Genomic DNA, 17,318 nt, shown 5'->3' on the forward strand with positions numbered 1-17,318 from the left:
AAAGCAGACAACGCTCTAGAGCGCTTCAAGGACTCACGGGCTACGGCCAAGTCCTTGGGCCTCTCCGCCCATCTGACTCCATCTGCTTTTCGCCCCTTTCGTGGCTACGGAAGGGGTGCCCCGACACGTCCCATCCAGGGCCACAGGCCGCAGCAAGTTACCCAGCCTCCACACCACTGGAGTCAAGCTAGCCGGGCTGATGAGAGGTGTTACCTCGAAACCGGGCCGGTCCTCGGATGCTTGATTCCGTTCTGGGAAGGGCATGGCTTTTGTAGTTCGGACTGGACTGTTCCCATGGGGCACAGGGTCAGCGCTGATTTGCATATCGCCATTGTCTAACCCAGGGTGGTGTGGAGTGGAAAAACGATGGATTTGGGCCCAGATCTTTGGACTGGGGTGAATGTGTGACATTGATCCACATTCTGTCCATCACTGTTGTGTTTGCAATTACCGCTCTAAGTGTACTGGGGATGCTCAGACGTGAGTCCCAGGCACTCCACACCACTGGAGTCAAGCTAGCCGGGCTGATGAGAGGTGTTACCTCGAAACCGGGCCGGTCCTCGGATGCTTGATTCCGTTCTGGGAAGGGCATGGCTTTTGTAGTTCGGACTGGACTGTTCCCATGGGGCACAGGGTCAGCGCTGATTTGCATATCGCCATTGTCTAACCCAGGGTGGTGTGGAGTGGAAAAACGATGGATTTGGGCCCAGATCTTTGGACTGGGGTGAATGTGTGACATTGATCCACATTCTGTCCATCACTGTTGTGTTTGCAATTACCGCTCTAAGTGTACTGGGGATGCTCAGACGTGAGTCCCAGGCACTCCACACCACTGGAGTCAAGCTAGCCGGGCTGATGAGAGGTGTTACCTCGAAACCGGGCCGGTCCTCGGATGCTTGATTCCGTTCTGGGAAGGGCATGGCTTTTGTAGTTCGGACTGGACTGTTCCCATGGGGCACAGGGTCAGCGCTGATTTGCATATCGCCATTGTCTAACCCAGGGTGGTGTGGAGTGGAAAAACGATGGATTTGGGCCCAGATCTTTGGACTGGGGTGAATGTGTGACATTGATCCACATTCTGTCCATCACTGTTGTGTTTGCAATTACCGCTCTAAGTGTACTGGGGATGCTCAGACGTGAGTCCCAGGCACTCCACACCACTGGAGTCAAGCTAGCCGGGCTGATGAGAGGTGTTACCTCGAAACCGGGCCGGTCCTCGGATGCTTGATTCCGTTCTGGGAAGGGCATGGCTTTTGTAGTTCGGACTGGACTGTTCCCATGGGGCACAGGGTCAGCGCTGATTTGCATATCGCCATTGTCTAGGGTGCCCAGGGTGGTGTGGAGTGGAAAAACGATGGATTTGGGCCCAGATCTTTGGACTGGGGTGAATGTGTGACATTGATCCACATTCTGTCCTTCACTGTTGTGTTTGCAATTACTGCTCTAAGTGTACTGGGGATGCTCAGACGTGAGTCCCAGGCACTCCACACCACTGGAGTCAAGCTAGCCGGGCTGATGAGAGGTGTTACCTCGAAACCGGGCCGGTCCTCGGATGCTTGATTCCGTTCTGGGAAGGGCATGGCTTTTGTAGTTCGGACTGGACTGTTCCCATGGGGCACAGGGTCAGCGCTGATTTGCATATCGCCATTGTCTAACCCAGGGTGGTGTGGAGTGGAAAAACGATGGATTTGGGCCCAGATCTTTGGACTGGGGTGAATGTGTGACATTGATCCACATTCTGTCCATCACTGTTGTGTTTGCAATTACCGCTCTAAGTGTACTGGGGATGCTCAGACGTGAGTCCCAGGCACTCCACACCACTGGAGTCAAGCTAGCCGGGCTGATGAGAGGTGTTACCTCGAAACCGGGCCGGTCCTCGGATGCTTGATTCCGTTCTGGGAAGGGCATGGCTTTTGTAGTTCGGACTGGACTGTTCCCATGGGGCACAGGGTCAGCGCTGATTTGCATATCACCATTGTCTAACCCAGGGTGGTGTGGAGTGGAAAAACGATGGATTTGGGCCCAGATCTTTGGACTGGGGTGAATGTGTGACATTGATCCACATTCTGTCCATCACTGTTGTGTTTGCAGTCAAGTTGGATCAGGCAGTCTCTACCACACCAACTTGAGGAGATTCCAATTGATTCTATAGATATTCTCACCCTCAACCTATCCCATGGCAACATTTGGGATACCCTTCTCATTAATGTCTATTCAAGGGGCTTACAAGGTGGAAAGATGTCTGACACAGTAGATACATTAGATGTCTTTCTAACACACCACAAAGGGACCTGCAACATTATTATCGCAGGAGATTTTAATTGCACTTTCGAGCCACTTGACTGTGAGGATTCTAATTTTAGCCAGGAGGAGGATGTCCAGTGGTCAATCCCTTTACTGGATATTACCCCGATCAAAAAGTGGACTAGAGCAGCGCTTCAGTTAAAAGCTCTGTGCCTAGATCATAGGTTAAGAGCTGCCAATGGCTGCACGAAGTCCGATAAGCAGGGGGCTGTAACTTTCAGCACAAGGGATCGCTCTAGTCGGATAGACTACTTTCTGGTTAACGATATGGTGGTTGTCCCCCGGCCCGAGAGCGACCATAACCCTCTTGTAGTCTCTATGCGGGATGCTGCTCTCAGCATTTCGGAAGTTCAGCATAACAGACTTGACTACGTAGAGGCCCAGTTGACTAACGACACCAGACGTCTTAAATGGTGTAAGGTAGTACTAGACCCGGCGAAGCTGCAAGCTATGAATTCTCTGGTAGCAAATTATACTGCTACCCTTTAGGCTGAGGTTGCAACTGGGCTGTCCAGGGACGGAGCTGTTCACATACATGAGCATTTTTTAAATCAATTAAAGGATTTTTTTAGCGCACAGAATTTAAAAGCCCATGTATCTTCCAGGTGTAAAGCTGTACCATGGTATAACTCAGACTGTCGTGCTGCCTATAAATTATTAGCTGCTGCAATAAGGACTAAGAACCAGGATTGGATAAGAGAAAAGCGGCAGGGTTATAAGTTATCCAAACGTAAGGCACAATGAGATTGGGATGAGCTTCATTGGGCGGAACTCCGCCATGCCTGTTCTGGAAGGGACATGTCACGTTTTTGGAATTTGGTGAAATGGGGGAGCGGGGCTATTGCCCCAGTTCCTACCAATCATGTGGTGCCGGACCTGTGGGTTTCACATTTTAAAGGTCAATTTGCCAATAACTCGGGCACCCAGGATTCTTTTGTAATGCCCTCGGCCCCCCCCCCCCACACTTAGTATCTCTCTAGCAAGGAAGTAGAAGTAGCCCTCCTTAAAGTCACAAAAGGAAGGGCGCCGGGTCTGGACTGCATTCCTGCAGATCTTTTTGTCCAAGACCTGGCATCATGGACTAAATATATCCAACTTTTAATTAATGCCATCGATCAAGGGGGTGCGGTTCCTAGTTCCTGGGCTGGTGCTGTTCCTCCAATTTTTAAAAAAGGGGATCGGTCACTCCCAGGTAACTACAGACCAATCAGTTTGATTGATTGCATTCAAAAAGTGGTGGCTAGAGTGATACTAGGAAGACTACAGACATGGTTGGACGACTGCTATATTTGATCAGACCTACAAGCTGGCTTCAGACAATGTATAAGTACAGTGGACCAGGTGCTAAGGTTTATTATCCAGTATTATGGGTGTCTTTCATAGATTCACATGCCTGAATCATTCCCCGTCGTCGAGATGGGAGCCCCCGGTATATAGAAAAGTAATGTCCTATAGACATACATAGAGAAAAGTAGGCCTAAGGGCCTTGCCTTAGTAGCCTATCTATGTCCTTTTGTAAAAAGGACTAAAATCCTGAAGGTAGCCAATCAGCTACCACCTCCCTCTAGAACCTTCCTGCCAGGAGCCTCAGTCTCTCAGATTTTCTACCGCACGTTGTGCTAGGGAGTCTCCACCTGAGCTCTCCTCAGGTTTCTTGGATTTATCTATTTTTTCATAAAACTTGGATTATTTGCTTCATCAAACAACAATGGCTGATCAACAGAAGAAAGGACTGTTTAGAGCCTGTTCATCTTGTGGTAAGAAGAGACTGCACGTCGATGACAAACATGAAACTTGCCTCTACTGTCTTTACCCTGATCATTCTCCTAAAGAATGTAGGATTTGTAGAACATTCTCTACTAAGACTCTCAAAGACGGAGAAGGAAGACTGCTCCTCTGGTTGAACAGACTTAAGACCAGAGAGGATGATGTCCTGTCCTTGGAGGGCAGTGAAATGGCTTCAGTTTCATCCAAACTGTCCTTGAAGAGGCCAAGGGATGCTTCCCCTAGCCCTACAGACGTCCCTCATAAAAAGACTACCACAAAGTCTTCTGAGGTAAGATCTGACACGTCTGTGAAGGAGGCTACCACCTTCAGAAAGCCGACGCAGTCATCGTCAACGAGTTCGTCGACGTTTTCTTTAAAAAAAAACACCTATGTCTCCACGTCGACGACGACAGTATCGACGACGATGGCGTCGTCTGCCTCTTCATCGACGACGACGACCACCCAATCATAGACGATGGGTAAGCCACTGTCATCGATTGTACTGATAAAAAAGCAGTCGATGTTCATCAAGGCTCCGTCGACGTCATCGTCGACGCCGACGACGACGAGACAAAAAACGGCGACGCCTACACCGTCGACGAAGACACCATCGACATCTGGCGCACCGTCGACGAAGACATCGACGACGGTAAGAGCACCGTCGACGACGAAAGCACCGTCGACGACGAAAGCATCGACGACGATAGCACCGTCGACGACGACCGCACCGTCGACGAAGGAATCGTCGACGACCTCATCGTCGACCCTTGAGAAACTATCGACGTCGACGACACCGACGACATCGTCGACGCCATGGAAAAAATCGGAGTTCATTCCATCAAAAAAGGTTACCAAACTCCCTATTACGCCAGATTTGACATCGCCAAGTAGGGTTCAAAAATTACCCCCATCTTGTCTATTACAAGATGATGAATCAGAGGACGACCAATTCGATCAGGCTACTAGTCCATCGGATCTCATTGTAAAATGCCAGAGCACAGACGACGATGGAGATGAGGTCATTTTTACAGAAGAAACTGTTCATGCTCAAGTACAAACTCACGTCACTCCAATGATCTGCCTTCCAGCAGCGATAGTCACTGATCTACAATTCTTGATCGAAGACTACAAAAAACGATTCCCTGAATCGCCAGCGGCCCCTTCCACGGAGAAATCTCCAGCATCATCCAGACCGCAACCTTCTCCTAAGTCAAGACCACCACCTTTGGACATTCCTCAAGAGAGGGAAATAGTTCATCACATTCAATCTTCTGATGATGAAGACGATGAACCAGAAGAAGGAGAGGTTCGAGACGACCTGTCCCATAACAGAGACGATGAGGATTATGTTGCTCATTCTCCAGCCACACCGGAACCCAACACTTCAGACTCTCCGCCAGTGGATATCGGCGGATTCCACAATTTGATAGAGAGAGCAGCCACTAGGTTCCACATGACCATAGAATCACAGGAAACAGATTGTTTCTTGTATGACTTTAAAGATCCTATAAAAAAGACGGCTAGATCAATTCCCATAATAGATCACATCTGGGAACAAGGTCAGCAACTCATGCAAACACCTGCATCAGTTTCAATAGTTGTACCTAGACTGGATAAAAAGTATAAGGCACCAACAGCAGCACCTACATGCCTTAATGCACATCCCAAGCCGGATTCGGTAGTCACCCCAGCCGCTCAAAAAAATTCCAGAAATCCATCCTCGCCACTGTCAGCACCACCAGACAAGGAGGGCAGGAAATTGGATGGCATCGGCAAACGTTTTTCTACAACGTCAGCTATGACTGTCAAAGTGGCCAACGCCATTGCGCTACTAGGCAGATACAATAGACAATTATGGGAAGACATTGTTCCGTATCTAGCGGATGTACCCGAAGATTTGAAGGATGAGGTTCAATCACTCCTCAAAGAAGGACAAATGTCAGCATCGGAAATCATTGATTCAGCTGTAGATGTCGCCATGACTGGCTTCAGACAGTTGGCAGGCGCAGCAGTTTTGCGCAGACAAGGATGGCTCAAAGCGACATCCTTCCGACAAGAGGTCCAAACCAAAGTTTTGGACATGCCCTATGACGGACAACACCTATTTGGGGAAAAAATAGATGAGGCCTTGCAGACAATCAAAAAAGACACTGACACTGCAAGAGCTCTCGGCACTTTACAATTTAAGAACCAGTCCTTTCGAGGGCACAGAGGAAGGGGTCAACCCTCATACAGAGGATCATATCAAGGAAAATCCTCTTATTCCTACAATCAAAATCGCTCACAATATCAGCAGCGACAGCAGCAACAAGGTCGTCAGACCTCCTACGGGAGATCGAACTTCAGGGGAAAATCCCAGAAGAAACCAGCCGGCGGACAACAATAACCATTTCCAGCAGCCAGTCCCCCCACCGTCTTGTCCATTCAAAATTGGAGGAAAATTGACACACTTCCTCCACAATTGGAGATCGATAACAACAGATCGGTGGGTACTCCAACTAATCCAGCACGGTCACTCATTGGAATTCAAATCAATCCCACCGTTAACTCCTCCTCGCAAAATTCAACACAGGCACCTTCGTTTACTCCTGCAAGAAATCTCTTCAATGTTGAAAAAAGGAGCAATAGAGCGGGTCCCATCAGCTCAAAAAGGGAAGGGATTTTATTCCTGCTTCTTTTTAATTCAACAGAAAAAGAAGAAATGGAGGCCCATTCTAGATCTCAGGGCACTCAATACCTTCTTGAAGAGCCAATCGTTTCGAATTGTGACTATCCAGGAAATCCTAGGATCCCTAGAGGAAGGAGACTTTATGATGTCTTTAGACCTGCAAGACGCATATTACCATATCCCGATACACAAACGCCACAAACAATTCCTACGATTCGAAGTAGCAGATCAACACTACCAATTCTGTGTCCTCCCATTCGGCCTCAAATTAGCGCCACGCATTTTCACAAAGTGCCTGGCTCCTGTGGCAGCTTTCCTAAGACAGCAAAATCACCAGGTCTTCCCCTACCTGGACGACTGGCTGGTGAAGGCACCATCTATGACAGACGCGCAAATGTCTTCCAATGCCTGTCTCGCTATTTTCCGGCGCCTAGGTCTGACTCTCAACTACGAGAAATCGACCATACAGCCCACCAAAGTTATAACTTTCCTGGGGGCAACTCTAAATACAATTTCTTCCAAAGCCTTCCCATCCCAAGAAAGAAAACACAAACTGATGGCTCTGGCTACCGCAATGTCTTCAAAACACACTATCAAAGTCCGTACTTTCAAGTCCCTTCTAGGGATGATGTCTTCTTGCATACTACTCATCCCTCACTGTCGGCTCAGAATGCGCCCCCTTCAGGAGGCCTTGACCAAGCAGTGGACCCAATGTACAGGTTCTTTCGAGGATCACATCGTCCTCACTCGACAAATAACCAAGGCTTTACTTTGGTGGACAACAGACAAGAACTTATCGAAAGGTCTGACGTTCTTGATACCAGCAACTCCACATGTCATAACGACAGACGCTTCTCTAGAAGGATGGGGTGCAGTCCTTCAGGAATTGCAAATCAGTGGCAAGTGGACGGAACAAGAGAGGACTCTACATATCAACCTCCTAGAACTGAGAGCAGTTCTACACTCTCTACAAGCATTCCTCCCTCGCATCAAAAACTCAGCAGTGCTTGTGAGAACGGACAACACAACCACAATGCACTACTTGAACAAGCAGGGAGGGACACGTTCGCTGACACTGTCTCGCGAATCGCAAAAAATTTGGAACTGGCTACTACACAACAACATCAAATTAACAGCAGAGTATGTCCCAGGAAAAGACAACGTCATAGCGGACGCTCTGAGCAGACAGAGGTCACTGTCCCACGAATGGGAACTGGACCAAAGAGTTCTAAACGACATCTTCTCGGAATGGGGGAGACCGCAAATAGACCTCTTTGCCACCAGGGAGACAGCATTGGTTCACGGACCTCCGTCGCCTTTCAGTCCAACCATCAATCCATCTGCATCAACATCCCTCTCTACTCTCGATGTCCAAAGGCCAAGTACTCCACCCGAATCTGAAATGTCTCAGATTATCGGCATGGCTCCTGAGTACCGAGAGTTCTGCCACCTAAACATCCCGCAGCAGTGCAAGGAAGTCCTAGCTAAGGCAAGAGCAGTTAGCACAAACAAAACTTATTCCTTGAAATGGAAACGCTTTTGTGTTTAGTGTAAGGACAACAATCTCCATCCTTTCAAGATCACTCCAGAGCAGTTACTGCCATATTTACTACATCTGGCACAATCGGGACTTGCACATGCCTCTATTAGAGTTCATCTGGCAGCAATCTCCCGCTTTACAAGAACTTCAAAAGGACCTTCCCTATGGTCCAACAGATTAATAAAGCAATTCCTTAAAGGGCTCTATAGATCATTTCCAAGGCCAAGACGAGTTTCACCAACATGGCACCTTAATGTGGTACTCAACCAATTGATGAAACACCCATTTGAGCCCATCCATAGGGCTGATATCAAATACATTTCATGGAAAACAGCACTTCTTTTCATTACAAGATCCTCTCATGCAGTTCAGAGAGGACAGAGTGATTTTAAGAACTAATCCTCGCTTCATTCCTAAAGTCCCCTCGGACTTCCATTTAAATGAACCACTTGTACTTCGCTCATTCTTCCCAAACCCCAGTACTGTAGCTGAAAGATCCCTTCACTCTTTGGACCTAAAAAGATGTCTAAAATTTTACCTAGACAAAACAAAACATTTCAGAAAAACGAATCAGCTTTTCATCGCCTTCAGCAGACCTAGAAAAGGCATGCCACTCTCCAAACAAAGCATTTCACGATGGATATCAGCGGCAATTGCTTTTTGCCATGACAAAGCCGGACGTCCATTACATTCCAAAGTCCGAGCGCATTCCACAAGGGCTGTGTCCACATCGGCGGCACTATTCGCTGGAGTACCGATTCTGGACATCTGCAGGGCAGCGACCTGGAAATCGCCGCATACATTTACCAGGCACTACTGCCTGGATACGGAACTGATGCAGGATGCAGCTGTGGGCCAGGCTGTACTTCGCCATCTATTCCAGTAAGATGAGCTTTCCTCCTTCCCACTGTCCTGCAATGGTATGCACATTTATTTACTTTATTTATTGTATTGCTGGTGGTTACTAGTCGCATGATATGTATTATCTCAGACTATTCGTTATGTTCCATCGCAAATGTGCATGATGTATTGCTTGCTACTCTGATTCAGGCATGTGAATCTATGAAAGACACCCATAATACTGGATAAGAAATGCGTTACTTACCTGTAACTGCAGTTATCCAGTATTGGTGTCTTTCATAGATTCACATGCAACCCTCCCGCCTCCCCAGGAAGGTCTCATCTCTCACTCTATACCATATGTTACGTCTACCTAGCTTGGTGCGTACGAAAATCTGAGAGACTGAGGCTCCTGGCAGGAAGGTTCTAGAGGGAGGTGGTAGCTGATTGGCTACCTTCAGGATTTTAGTCCTTTTTACAAAAGGACATAGGCTACTAAGGCAAGGCCCATAGGCCTACTTTTCTCTATGTATGTCTATAGGACATTACTTTTCTATGTACCGGGGGCTCCCATCTCGACGACGGGGAATGATTCAGGCATGTGAATCTATGAAAGACACCAATACTGGATAACTGCAGTTACAGGTAAGTAACGCATTTCTTCTTAACTACTGGCGCACTGTTACTTTGGGGAAAGGTGCTATTTATGCAGCATTTGTGGATCTAAGATCTGCTTTTGACTTAGTTCCTCGCCCCAAATTGTGGCACAGCCTGTTAAAGCTGGGTATACCCTTGGAAAGGTTATCATTCGTAATTAAACTGCATACAGACAACTATGCCCAGGTTAGGTGGGACCCAGCTGGTCATACTACAGACAAATTTCCTGGTGAGAAGGGAGTTAGGCAGGGGTGCGTTCTTGCACCTACCCTATTTTCCATCTACATTAATGGGGTTCTGAAATATTATGAAGACTACCCAACGGATGCCCCGTGTTTAGGTGGAAAAAAGATACCACTCCTAATGTTTGCAGACAATACTCTTATCATATCTAAAACAAGACAGGGACTTCAACCTGCTCTGACACGCTTTGAGGAGTTCTGTGAAGACCATGACCTTGTGGTCAATGTTGATAAAACAAAGTTTATGGTCCTCCAAAGCCCTTCAAAGCCCATCGGCGCAGTTAGGATGCGGGAGGGTGCATTAGAACTAACTGAGACTTTTTCATATCTTGAGGTAATACTAGATAAAAAGATGAGCTGGAAGCCTCAAATTGATTGCTTAATGGTTAAACACGATCAACTTTCGGGGGCGTTGCTAAGGGAATTTAATCGTTCCCACACTAAACCGGTTGCCCCAGTACTCCAGATATATAACTCTAAAGTTAGTGCGGCTATTTTGTATGGTTCCGAGTTGTGGGCGTATGTGAACTTGGACGCTTTAGTAGTAATACAAAACAAATTCATTAGATCTGTAACAGGTCTGCCGCAATCAACCCCCTTATTTCCGCTCTATTTGGACTTGGGGTGTCACTCTCTAAGAGATGTCGCCAGACTTAGATCAGTTTTATACTGGAGAAGACTCTGGGTGACTCCCGAATTGACCCCCTATGCATTGGAGGCCCTGGAAATTCGTGATCTAGATGTGTTTAATAAAATCGAGTGGTTCAGGGGTACTAAATACATTCTTACCGAGTTGGGTTTTGTTCATCTGTGGTCCTTCCCTGAGGGAAGTGCATTCCCTACCAAAAAAGAGCTCAAGACAACATATTGGAATTGGATTTATTCTCGACAGTTTGCGTCAATTAATAGTCCTACACTGTCTAGCACCTTTCTATATACAAAGTCGGAACCCCGATTTTAGCAATATTGGGACCTAATTAACACTACCCGTGACCGCAAACTTTTTCACCAATTCAGAGTTGTTACCCTACCAACCAAGGCATTTAGATCCAAGTGGTTTGGCTCTTTAGACAGAAATAATAAATGCCCATTCTGCCCAGACAGGGTAGAATCGGTGGCCCACATCTTTTTCGCATGCCCAGCTTATTCCAACTTGAGGCGATACTGGCTCAAACCCATTTGCACCGCGATGGGGACCATTGATCACAGCGAGGCATTTAGATTATTTAAATCTGCTGTGGATGGCCCATATGTGGTTGCTGCAGCCAAGTTTCTGGGCCGCGTGTGGGTCACTCGATGGGCTGAAGTATAGCACCTGTAATTTTTATATGTGTCTCCCCACACCTGTTATATATTTATATTGCTCTTTTTAATCATTTGTTGTATTTTTAATTATGAACTGCTTCTTGTCTACTGAAAAGGAAGGTTTTTTTATCTTAGTTTTATAACTTTTATAGTTCTATTGCTGTATTAAGGATCCCTATCACAGTCTAGTGTATTGGAATAGTGCAATGTAATGTCTTATGATCATTCCCTTGATTCTGTATTTTGTATTTTTATATACATTGTGCTGACTTTTGTGATTATTTTTAAATCGAAATAAAGTATATTACAAATAATTACACTGCACTCAATGCAACATACACTCCAAACAATACCAGTCAGTGCCACATAATTACATGCCATAAAATTACACTCTACTGAATACAACATACACTCCAAATACCACTCAGTGCCACATACTTAAACGCCACATAATTACACTGCACTCAATGCAACATACACTCCAAATACCACTCAGTGCCACATAATTACACGCCACATAATAACACGGCACTCAATGCAACATACACTCCAAATACCACTCAGTGCCAAATAATTACATGCCACATAATTACACTTTACTGAATGTAACACACACTCCGCACAATACCACTCAGTGCCACATAATTATATGGTACATAATTACTCTGCACTCAATGCAACATACACTCCAAACAATACCACTCAGTGCCACATAATTACACACCACACAATTGCACTCTACTGAATACAGCATACACTCCACACAATACCACTCTGTGCCACATAATTATGTGCTACATAATTACACTGCGCTCAACGCAACATACACTCCAAATACCACTCTGTGCCACATAATTACACACCACATAATTACACTCTACTGAATGCAACACATACGCCACACAATACCACTCATTGCCACATAATTATATGCTACATAATTACAATGCAACATACACTCCAAACAATACCACTAAGTTCCACATAATTACACGCCACACAATTACACTCTACTGAATACAGCATACACTCCTCATAATACCTCAGTGCCACATAATTATATGCTACATAATTACACTGCGCACAACGCAACATAGACTCCAAATACCAGTAAGTGCCACATAATTACATGCCACATAATTACACTGCACTCTATGCAACATACACTCCAAATACCACTTAATGCCACATAATTATATGCCACATATTTACACTGTGCTCAACGCAACATACACTCCAAATACCACTCAGTGCCACATAGTTACATACCACATAATTACTCTATCTAGCTATCGCCCTCAATCTATCTATCTATCGCCCTCACTCTATCGCCCTCACTCTATCGCCCTCACTCTATCGCCCTCACTCTATCGCCCTCACTCTATCGCCCTCACTCTATCGCCCTCACTCTATCGCCCTCACTCTATCGCCCTCACTCTATCGCCCTCACTCTATCGCCCTCACTCTATCGCCCTCACTCTATCGCCCTCACTCTATCGCCCTCACTCTATCGCCCTCACTCTATCGCCCTCACTCTATCGCCCTCACTCTATCGCCCTCACTCTATCGCCCTCACTCTATCGCCCTCACTCTATCGCCCTCACTCTATCGCCCTCACTCTATCGCCCTCACTCTATCGCCCTCACTCTATCTATCTGTCTATCTATTGCCCTCACTCTATCGCACCACCACCGCATCACTCAGCACCACCACCGCATCACTCAGCACCACCACCGCATCACTCAGCACCACCACCGCATCACTCAGCACCACCACCGCATCACTCAGCACCACCACCGCATCACTCAGCACCACCACCGCATCACTCAGCACCACCACCGCATCACTCAGCACCACCACCGCATCACTCAGCACCACCACCGCATCACTCAGCACCACCACCGCATCACTCAGCACCACCACCGCATCACTCAGCACCACCACCGCATTACTCCGGGGCACCACAACATCACTATGCGTTACCACAGCATCACTGAACGCAACAGCATCACTCGTCGCCACCACATCACTCCGCTCCACCACAACATCAATCTGTGCAAGCATTCAACAACAACTGGTTCAAATATGTTCTCTCAATGTTTCAAGCTTTATTACAAATGTCACAAAAAGATGTTAATATTTCACTTCTGTTCTTGGATTTTCGTCACAATAAAATACACTGAACATAATCTTCACTAAAGTAATTTACAAAAGTTTAAGCTATTGCCATTATAAATTACAATAACTTTTATTTAAGTATTATTTAAAAAAAATTAAGCCATTGTTATTTGTAATATCAATACATCTAAGTCACGTAAATACAAAACATGTTGCATTACAAATGATATAGGTGTCACATTTGCAAAAGTTAAAAGTATTGGCATTGTAAATGACAAAGCTATTAATTTTGCTATTTTCAAAACCAACACATAAATAAAAAATGTGTCATTTATAATACCATAACCAGATTAGAGGAATTATCTGTCCTTATTTCTGAACTCTGGCTACTTGGAATATACAGGTCTATAGTACAAATAAACCACGTTGAAGATGACAAAGTGTGGACCTTGATTATTGCCTAAACTGCAGTCTGAGCTAAGTCAACCCCCCGCTTGCTACATATGCATAGGGCTGTCACATATTTGGATGGGGTTATGGTCAAGTAGGAAGGATTTAAGGCTACTAACTACCACCTCGTTTACATCGTTCCAGTGGAGGTTAAAATCTCCCAGGAAGATCTGAGTGCCCTGGATATCTGCGGTGCCTGAACTCTTGTCCATGATATGTTCTGTAAAGGGAAGGTTTTCTCAAGGGGGTGGTAAAACGTGTGCAGTTTGCATGAATGATTATTACCCCCAGTCACTTCAATGCATAGGTATTCACAAGATGGCAGGAGGTCGGCCTGAATGACTTTCACTGTTAGATCACTACGATGTAGTCCTGCAATGCCTCCGCCTTGACCACATGCAGAGATGTTTTCACTGTGTCCACTTGCATCCCTTCAACAAACTTACAGTGAATGTCATTCTCATTCTCATGTGTTCTTTCTCAGTGAAAGGACCGTCCCCTATGTTGTCTAGACGCTCAAGACCGATGACTGCGTTCTTATGAGGCTTGACAAATTGACTTTCAGGTCGAAATTGTGACACTACACGCTAAGCAGTTTTATGAACTTCTCGCACTAAAGATCATTCGGTAATTAGATCACAGGATGCACTTTGTCTAGTAGCATGATAGCTGCCATGGGTGACTGTTCAGTGTTTTTATATTTCCTTGTACTTGTTTCACTTCTGCTCTTGAAACCCCATGTACTGCTCTTGTTTACAAATTCATAATAACCTCATACATAGGATTTGAAGAGGCCTTGAGTGTTCTTTTGAATTTTTCTGTATGATTGGCAACCTTGCTGCCACTAAATGATCTCCTGGACTGCTCCCGGTGATGTGGTACACATGGTATGATTTTAAAAGTCCCATGCGAGCTATGCTGTGCGTCCACTCTACAGTAGGTGCATCATTCTTTTTTTTAATGTCTTTATTTACGTTTCGAAGAGGAAAATAATAACCGACAATTACAACTCAAAGAGCCAGCATAATAGTACATCCGCTTAAAATAAGTATCAGACCAAGACAGTAGATGACAGCAGAATTAATGAATGACATTGGGCGACCCACGCACACAATCCCGCATATAGCATCGAGATTCCAGAACTGTAAGCATCAATCTATAACATATTATACACATTTCTGTATAAGCCTTAGAGGTATAAAGACTAGATGTATAAACATGCCTACAGCATTGACATCATGAGCCCAAGAAATTATATACAGGTATAAACAGGCACCTATAATGCAGAAGTGAATAATACTACTAATCATCCGCAGTATGCGCATTGTCAGGAGGCTCAGATTGTTTCCGGGCCCAGTCCAGGAATGGCTCCCATATGTCACGGGGCCTCGAGGACGAGGCATAAGCTCCCAAAATGTGCTGAGTTGTGTATGGCCATACGTGACATCATTCAACCAATCTTTAAGCGAGGGTACCTTCTTCCTACCCCAGCGAAGCGCGACCTGCTGTTTAAGGTGCATCACTCTTCACTGCCTAGGACCTGCGTCTGCTTCTGCTTCTGAAGTAACACGAGCAAGCCTGAGCTGCGCAAGTACCTCGGGTGACCAACCGCCGATAAATTTCACGGACAGTCTGTAATTTGGACCTCACGTCCGTTGTCCGCGAGGATCCCTTTAATGCGCGCTTTTTGTCTGTATTTTCGGGCATTGCAGGGAACAGCACTGTTTCCCTGCATGAAGCCATAACTCCCTGATGGGGTCCCCTCGCACTGCACTCCTCGGAGCACAAGAGCAGCCCCATCCTGCCCACTGTCATTCTGTATGCGGCTGATTACCACATACAGAATGACATTGGCCCAGTCTGGGCTGTTCAAGCTTGTGGTGGGCCTCCCCAGCCTCTGTCTAGGGCAGGGCATTCTGCCAGATGGAAGAAATGCGCAAAAAGGCCAATGCTGCTAGGCGAGAATCCAGTTCAAGAAAAGAAGCTGGTGAAAGAAGTTAAAAAGAAGGGACTAGAGTTCTTTCTCAGTCTCGTCATTTTAGAACTGATGCATTTTCAATATTATATTCAAGGAAGCCATGATTGCTGCTTTTTTATTTTATGCAACTAAAAATCATTGACAAAGCCAATAGTTCTGGCTTGTTGCAGGTGTAATGTTACTTTTTGTATAATATATCTAGATAACAATGACAGAAGAGGCAAAATACCAGTAGGGCGGTACACCATACTAAGCACAGATTTTTTGCGTAGGTGTTTTAAGCCACGCCATTAATTACATAGAACACCCCCTTTTGAGAGACCTCCCAGTTTTTTCATCCCACTTAAAGCTCTGGAAACAACACCATGTCAGTCACCTCATGGCCTGGCACTGTATATCATACATGACTTCCACTTTTTTTAGATTGCCTATGTGTAGGGGCACATAGGGAACCCCACCCCAAGCCGTGCTTTAGGAACAACAGGAACTGTGAAATTCTTGATGGGCCTCTTCTGTCTGCAACTCTGCCGACAAATACTCAGCTCATAATTAATGTGAAAAGGTGGGCGAGTGAGTAAGTAAAGGGATGGCTGGATAGATTAGTGAAAGGGTGAATGGATGGATAATGAGAAAGGGTGGATGGATGAGTGAGTGGAAAGATGGATCAGCGAAAAGGTAAATAGATGGATATACGGGTGGAAGGGTAGATGGATGGGTAAAAAGGTGGCTGGATGAGTGAAAGGATGGATGGATGAGTGAAATGATTTCTGGATTGATGAATTGATAAGTGAAAGGGTGGATGGATGGACGGAAGAGTGAAAGGGTGGGTAGATGGACAAGGATGGTTAGATGAGTGAAGAAGTGAAAGGGTGGATGGATGAGAGAAAGGATGGATGAGTGATGGTATCAGTGGATGGATTCATGAGTGAATGAGTAGATGGATGGGTGGAAGGAAGGATGGCTATGTGAGAGTCGATTGAGAGAATGGGGGAAGGCTGGATGACTGAAATGGTGAATGGGTGGAAGGATGAGTGGGTGGATGGATGAGTAAGTGAAATGATGGCTGGATGGGTGAAAGGCTAAAAGGCTGGATAGCTGAATGAATGGATGGATGGGTGGAAGAGTGGATGGGTGGAAGAGTGGATGGATGCGTGTACCGATGGAAAGGTTGAAAGGGTGTATGAATGGATAATGGATTGGTAAGCGAAAGGGTGGATGGGGGATGGATGAGTGAAATGATGGATGGAAGGATACATGATGGATAGGTTTGCAAATGGTTGAATATGTTTGGATATGGATGGGCTTAATTATATACTATTGCGCGACCTCCTCTGATGTGTCTGTAAAACGTACCTTTTGTCACGACGTATTGTCCTGAATTTTGACCTCCTGTCCTGAATTTTTGTCCTGAATTTTTACACTCACCGTCCTGAATTTGCACCCTTGCCA

General features: G+C 45.8%; 1 protein-coding gene across 3 annotated transcripts in view; it reads left to right on the forward strand.

The window, feature by feature from the left end:
- Nucleotides 1–17,318, forward strand: part of PAN2 (poly(A) specific ribonuclease subunit PAN2) — a 1,642,407-nt gene that overhangs the window by 1,065,348 nt on the left and 559,741 nt on the right. The window lies entirely within an intron of this gene.

Source organism: Lissotriton helveticus, chromosome 1_1 (genome assembly GCF_964261635.1).
Source record: "Lissotriton helveticus chromosome 1_1, aLisHel1.1, whole genome shotgun sequence".
Classification (NCBI taxonomy): Eukaryota; Metazoa; Chordata; class Amphibia; order Caudata; family Salamandridae; genus Lissotriton; species Lissotriton helveticus.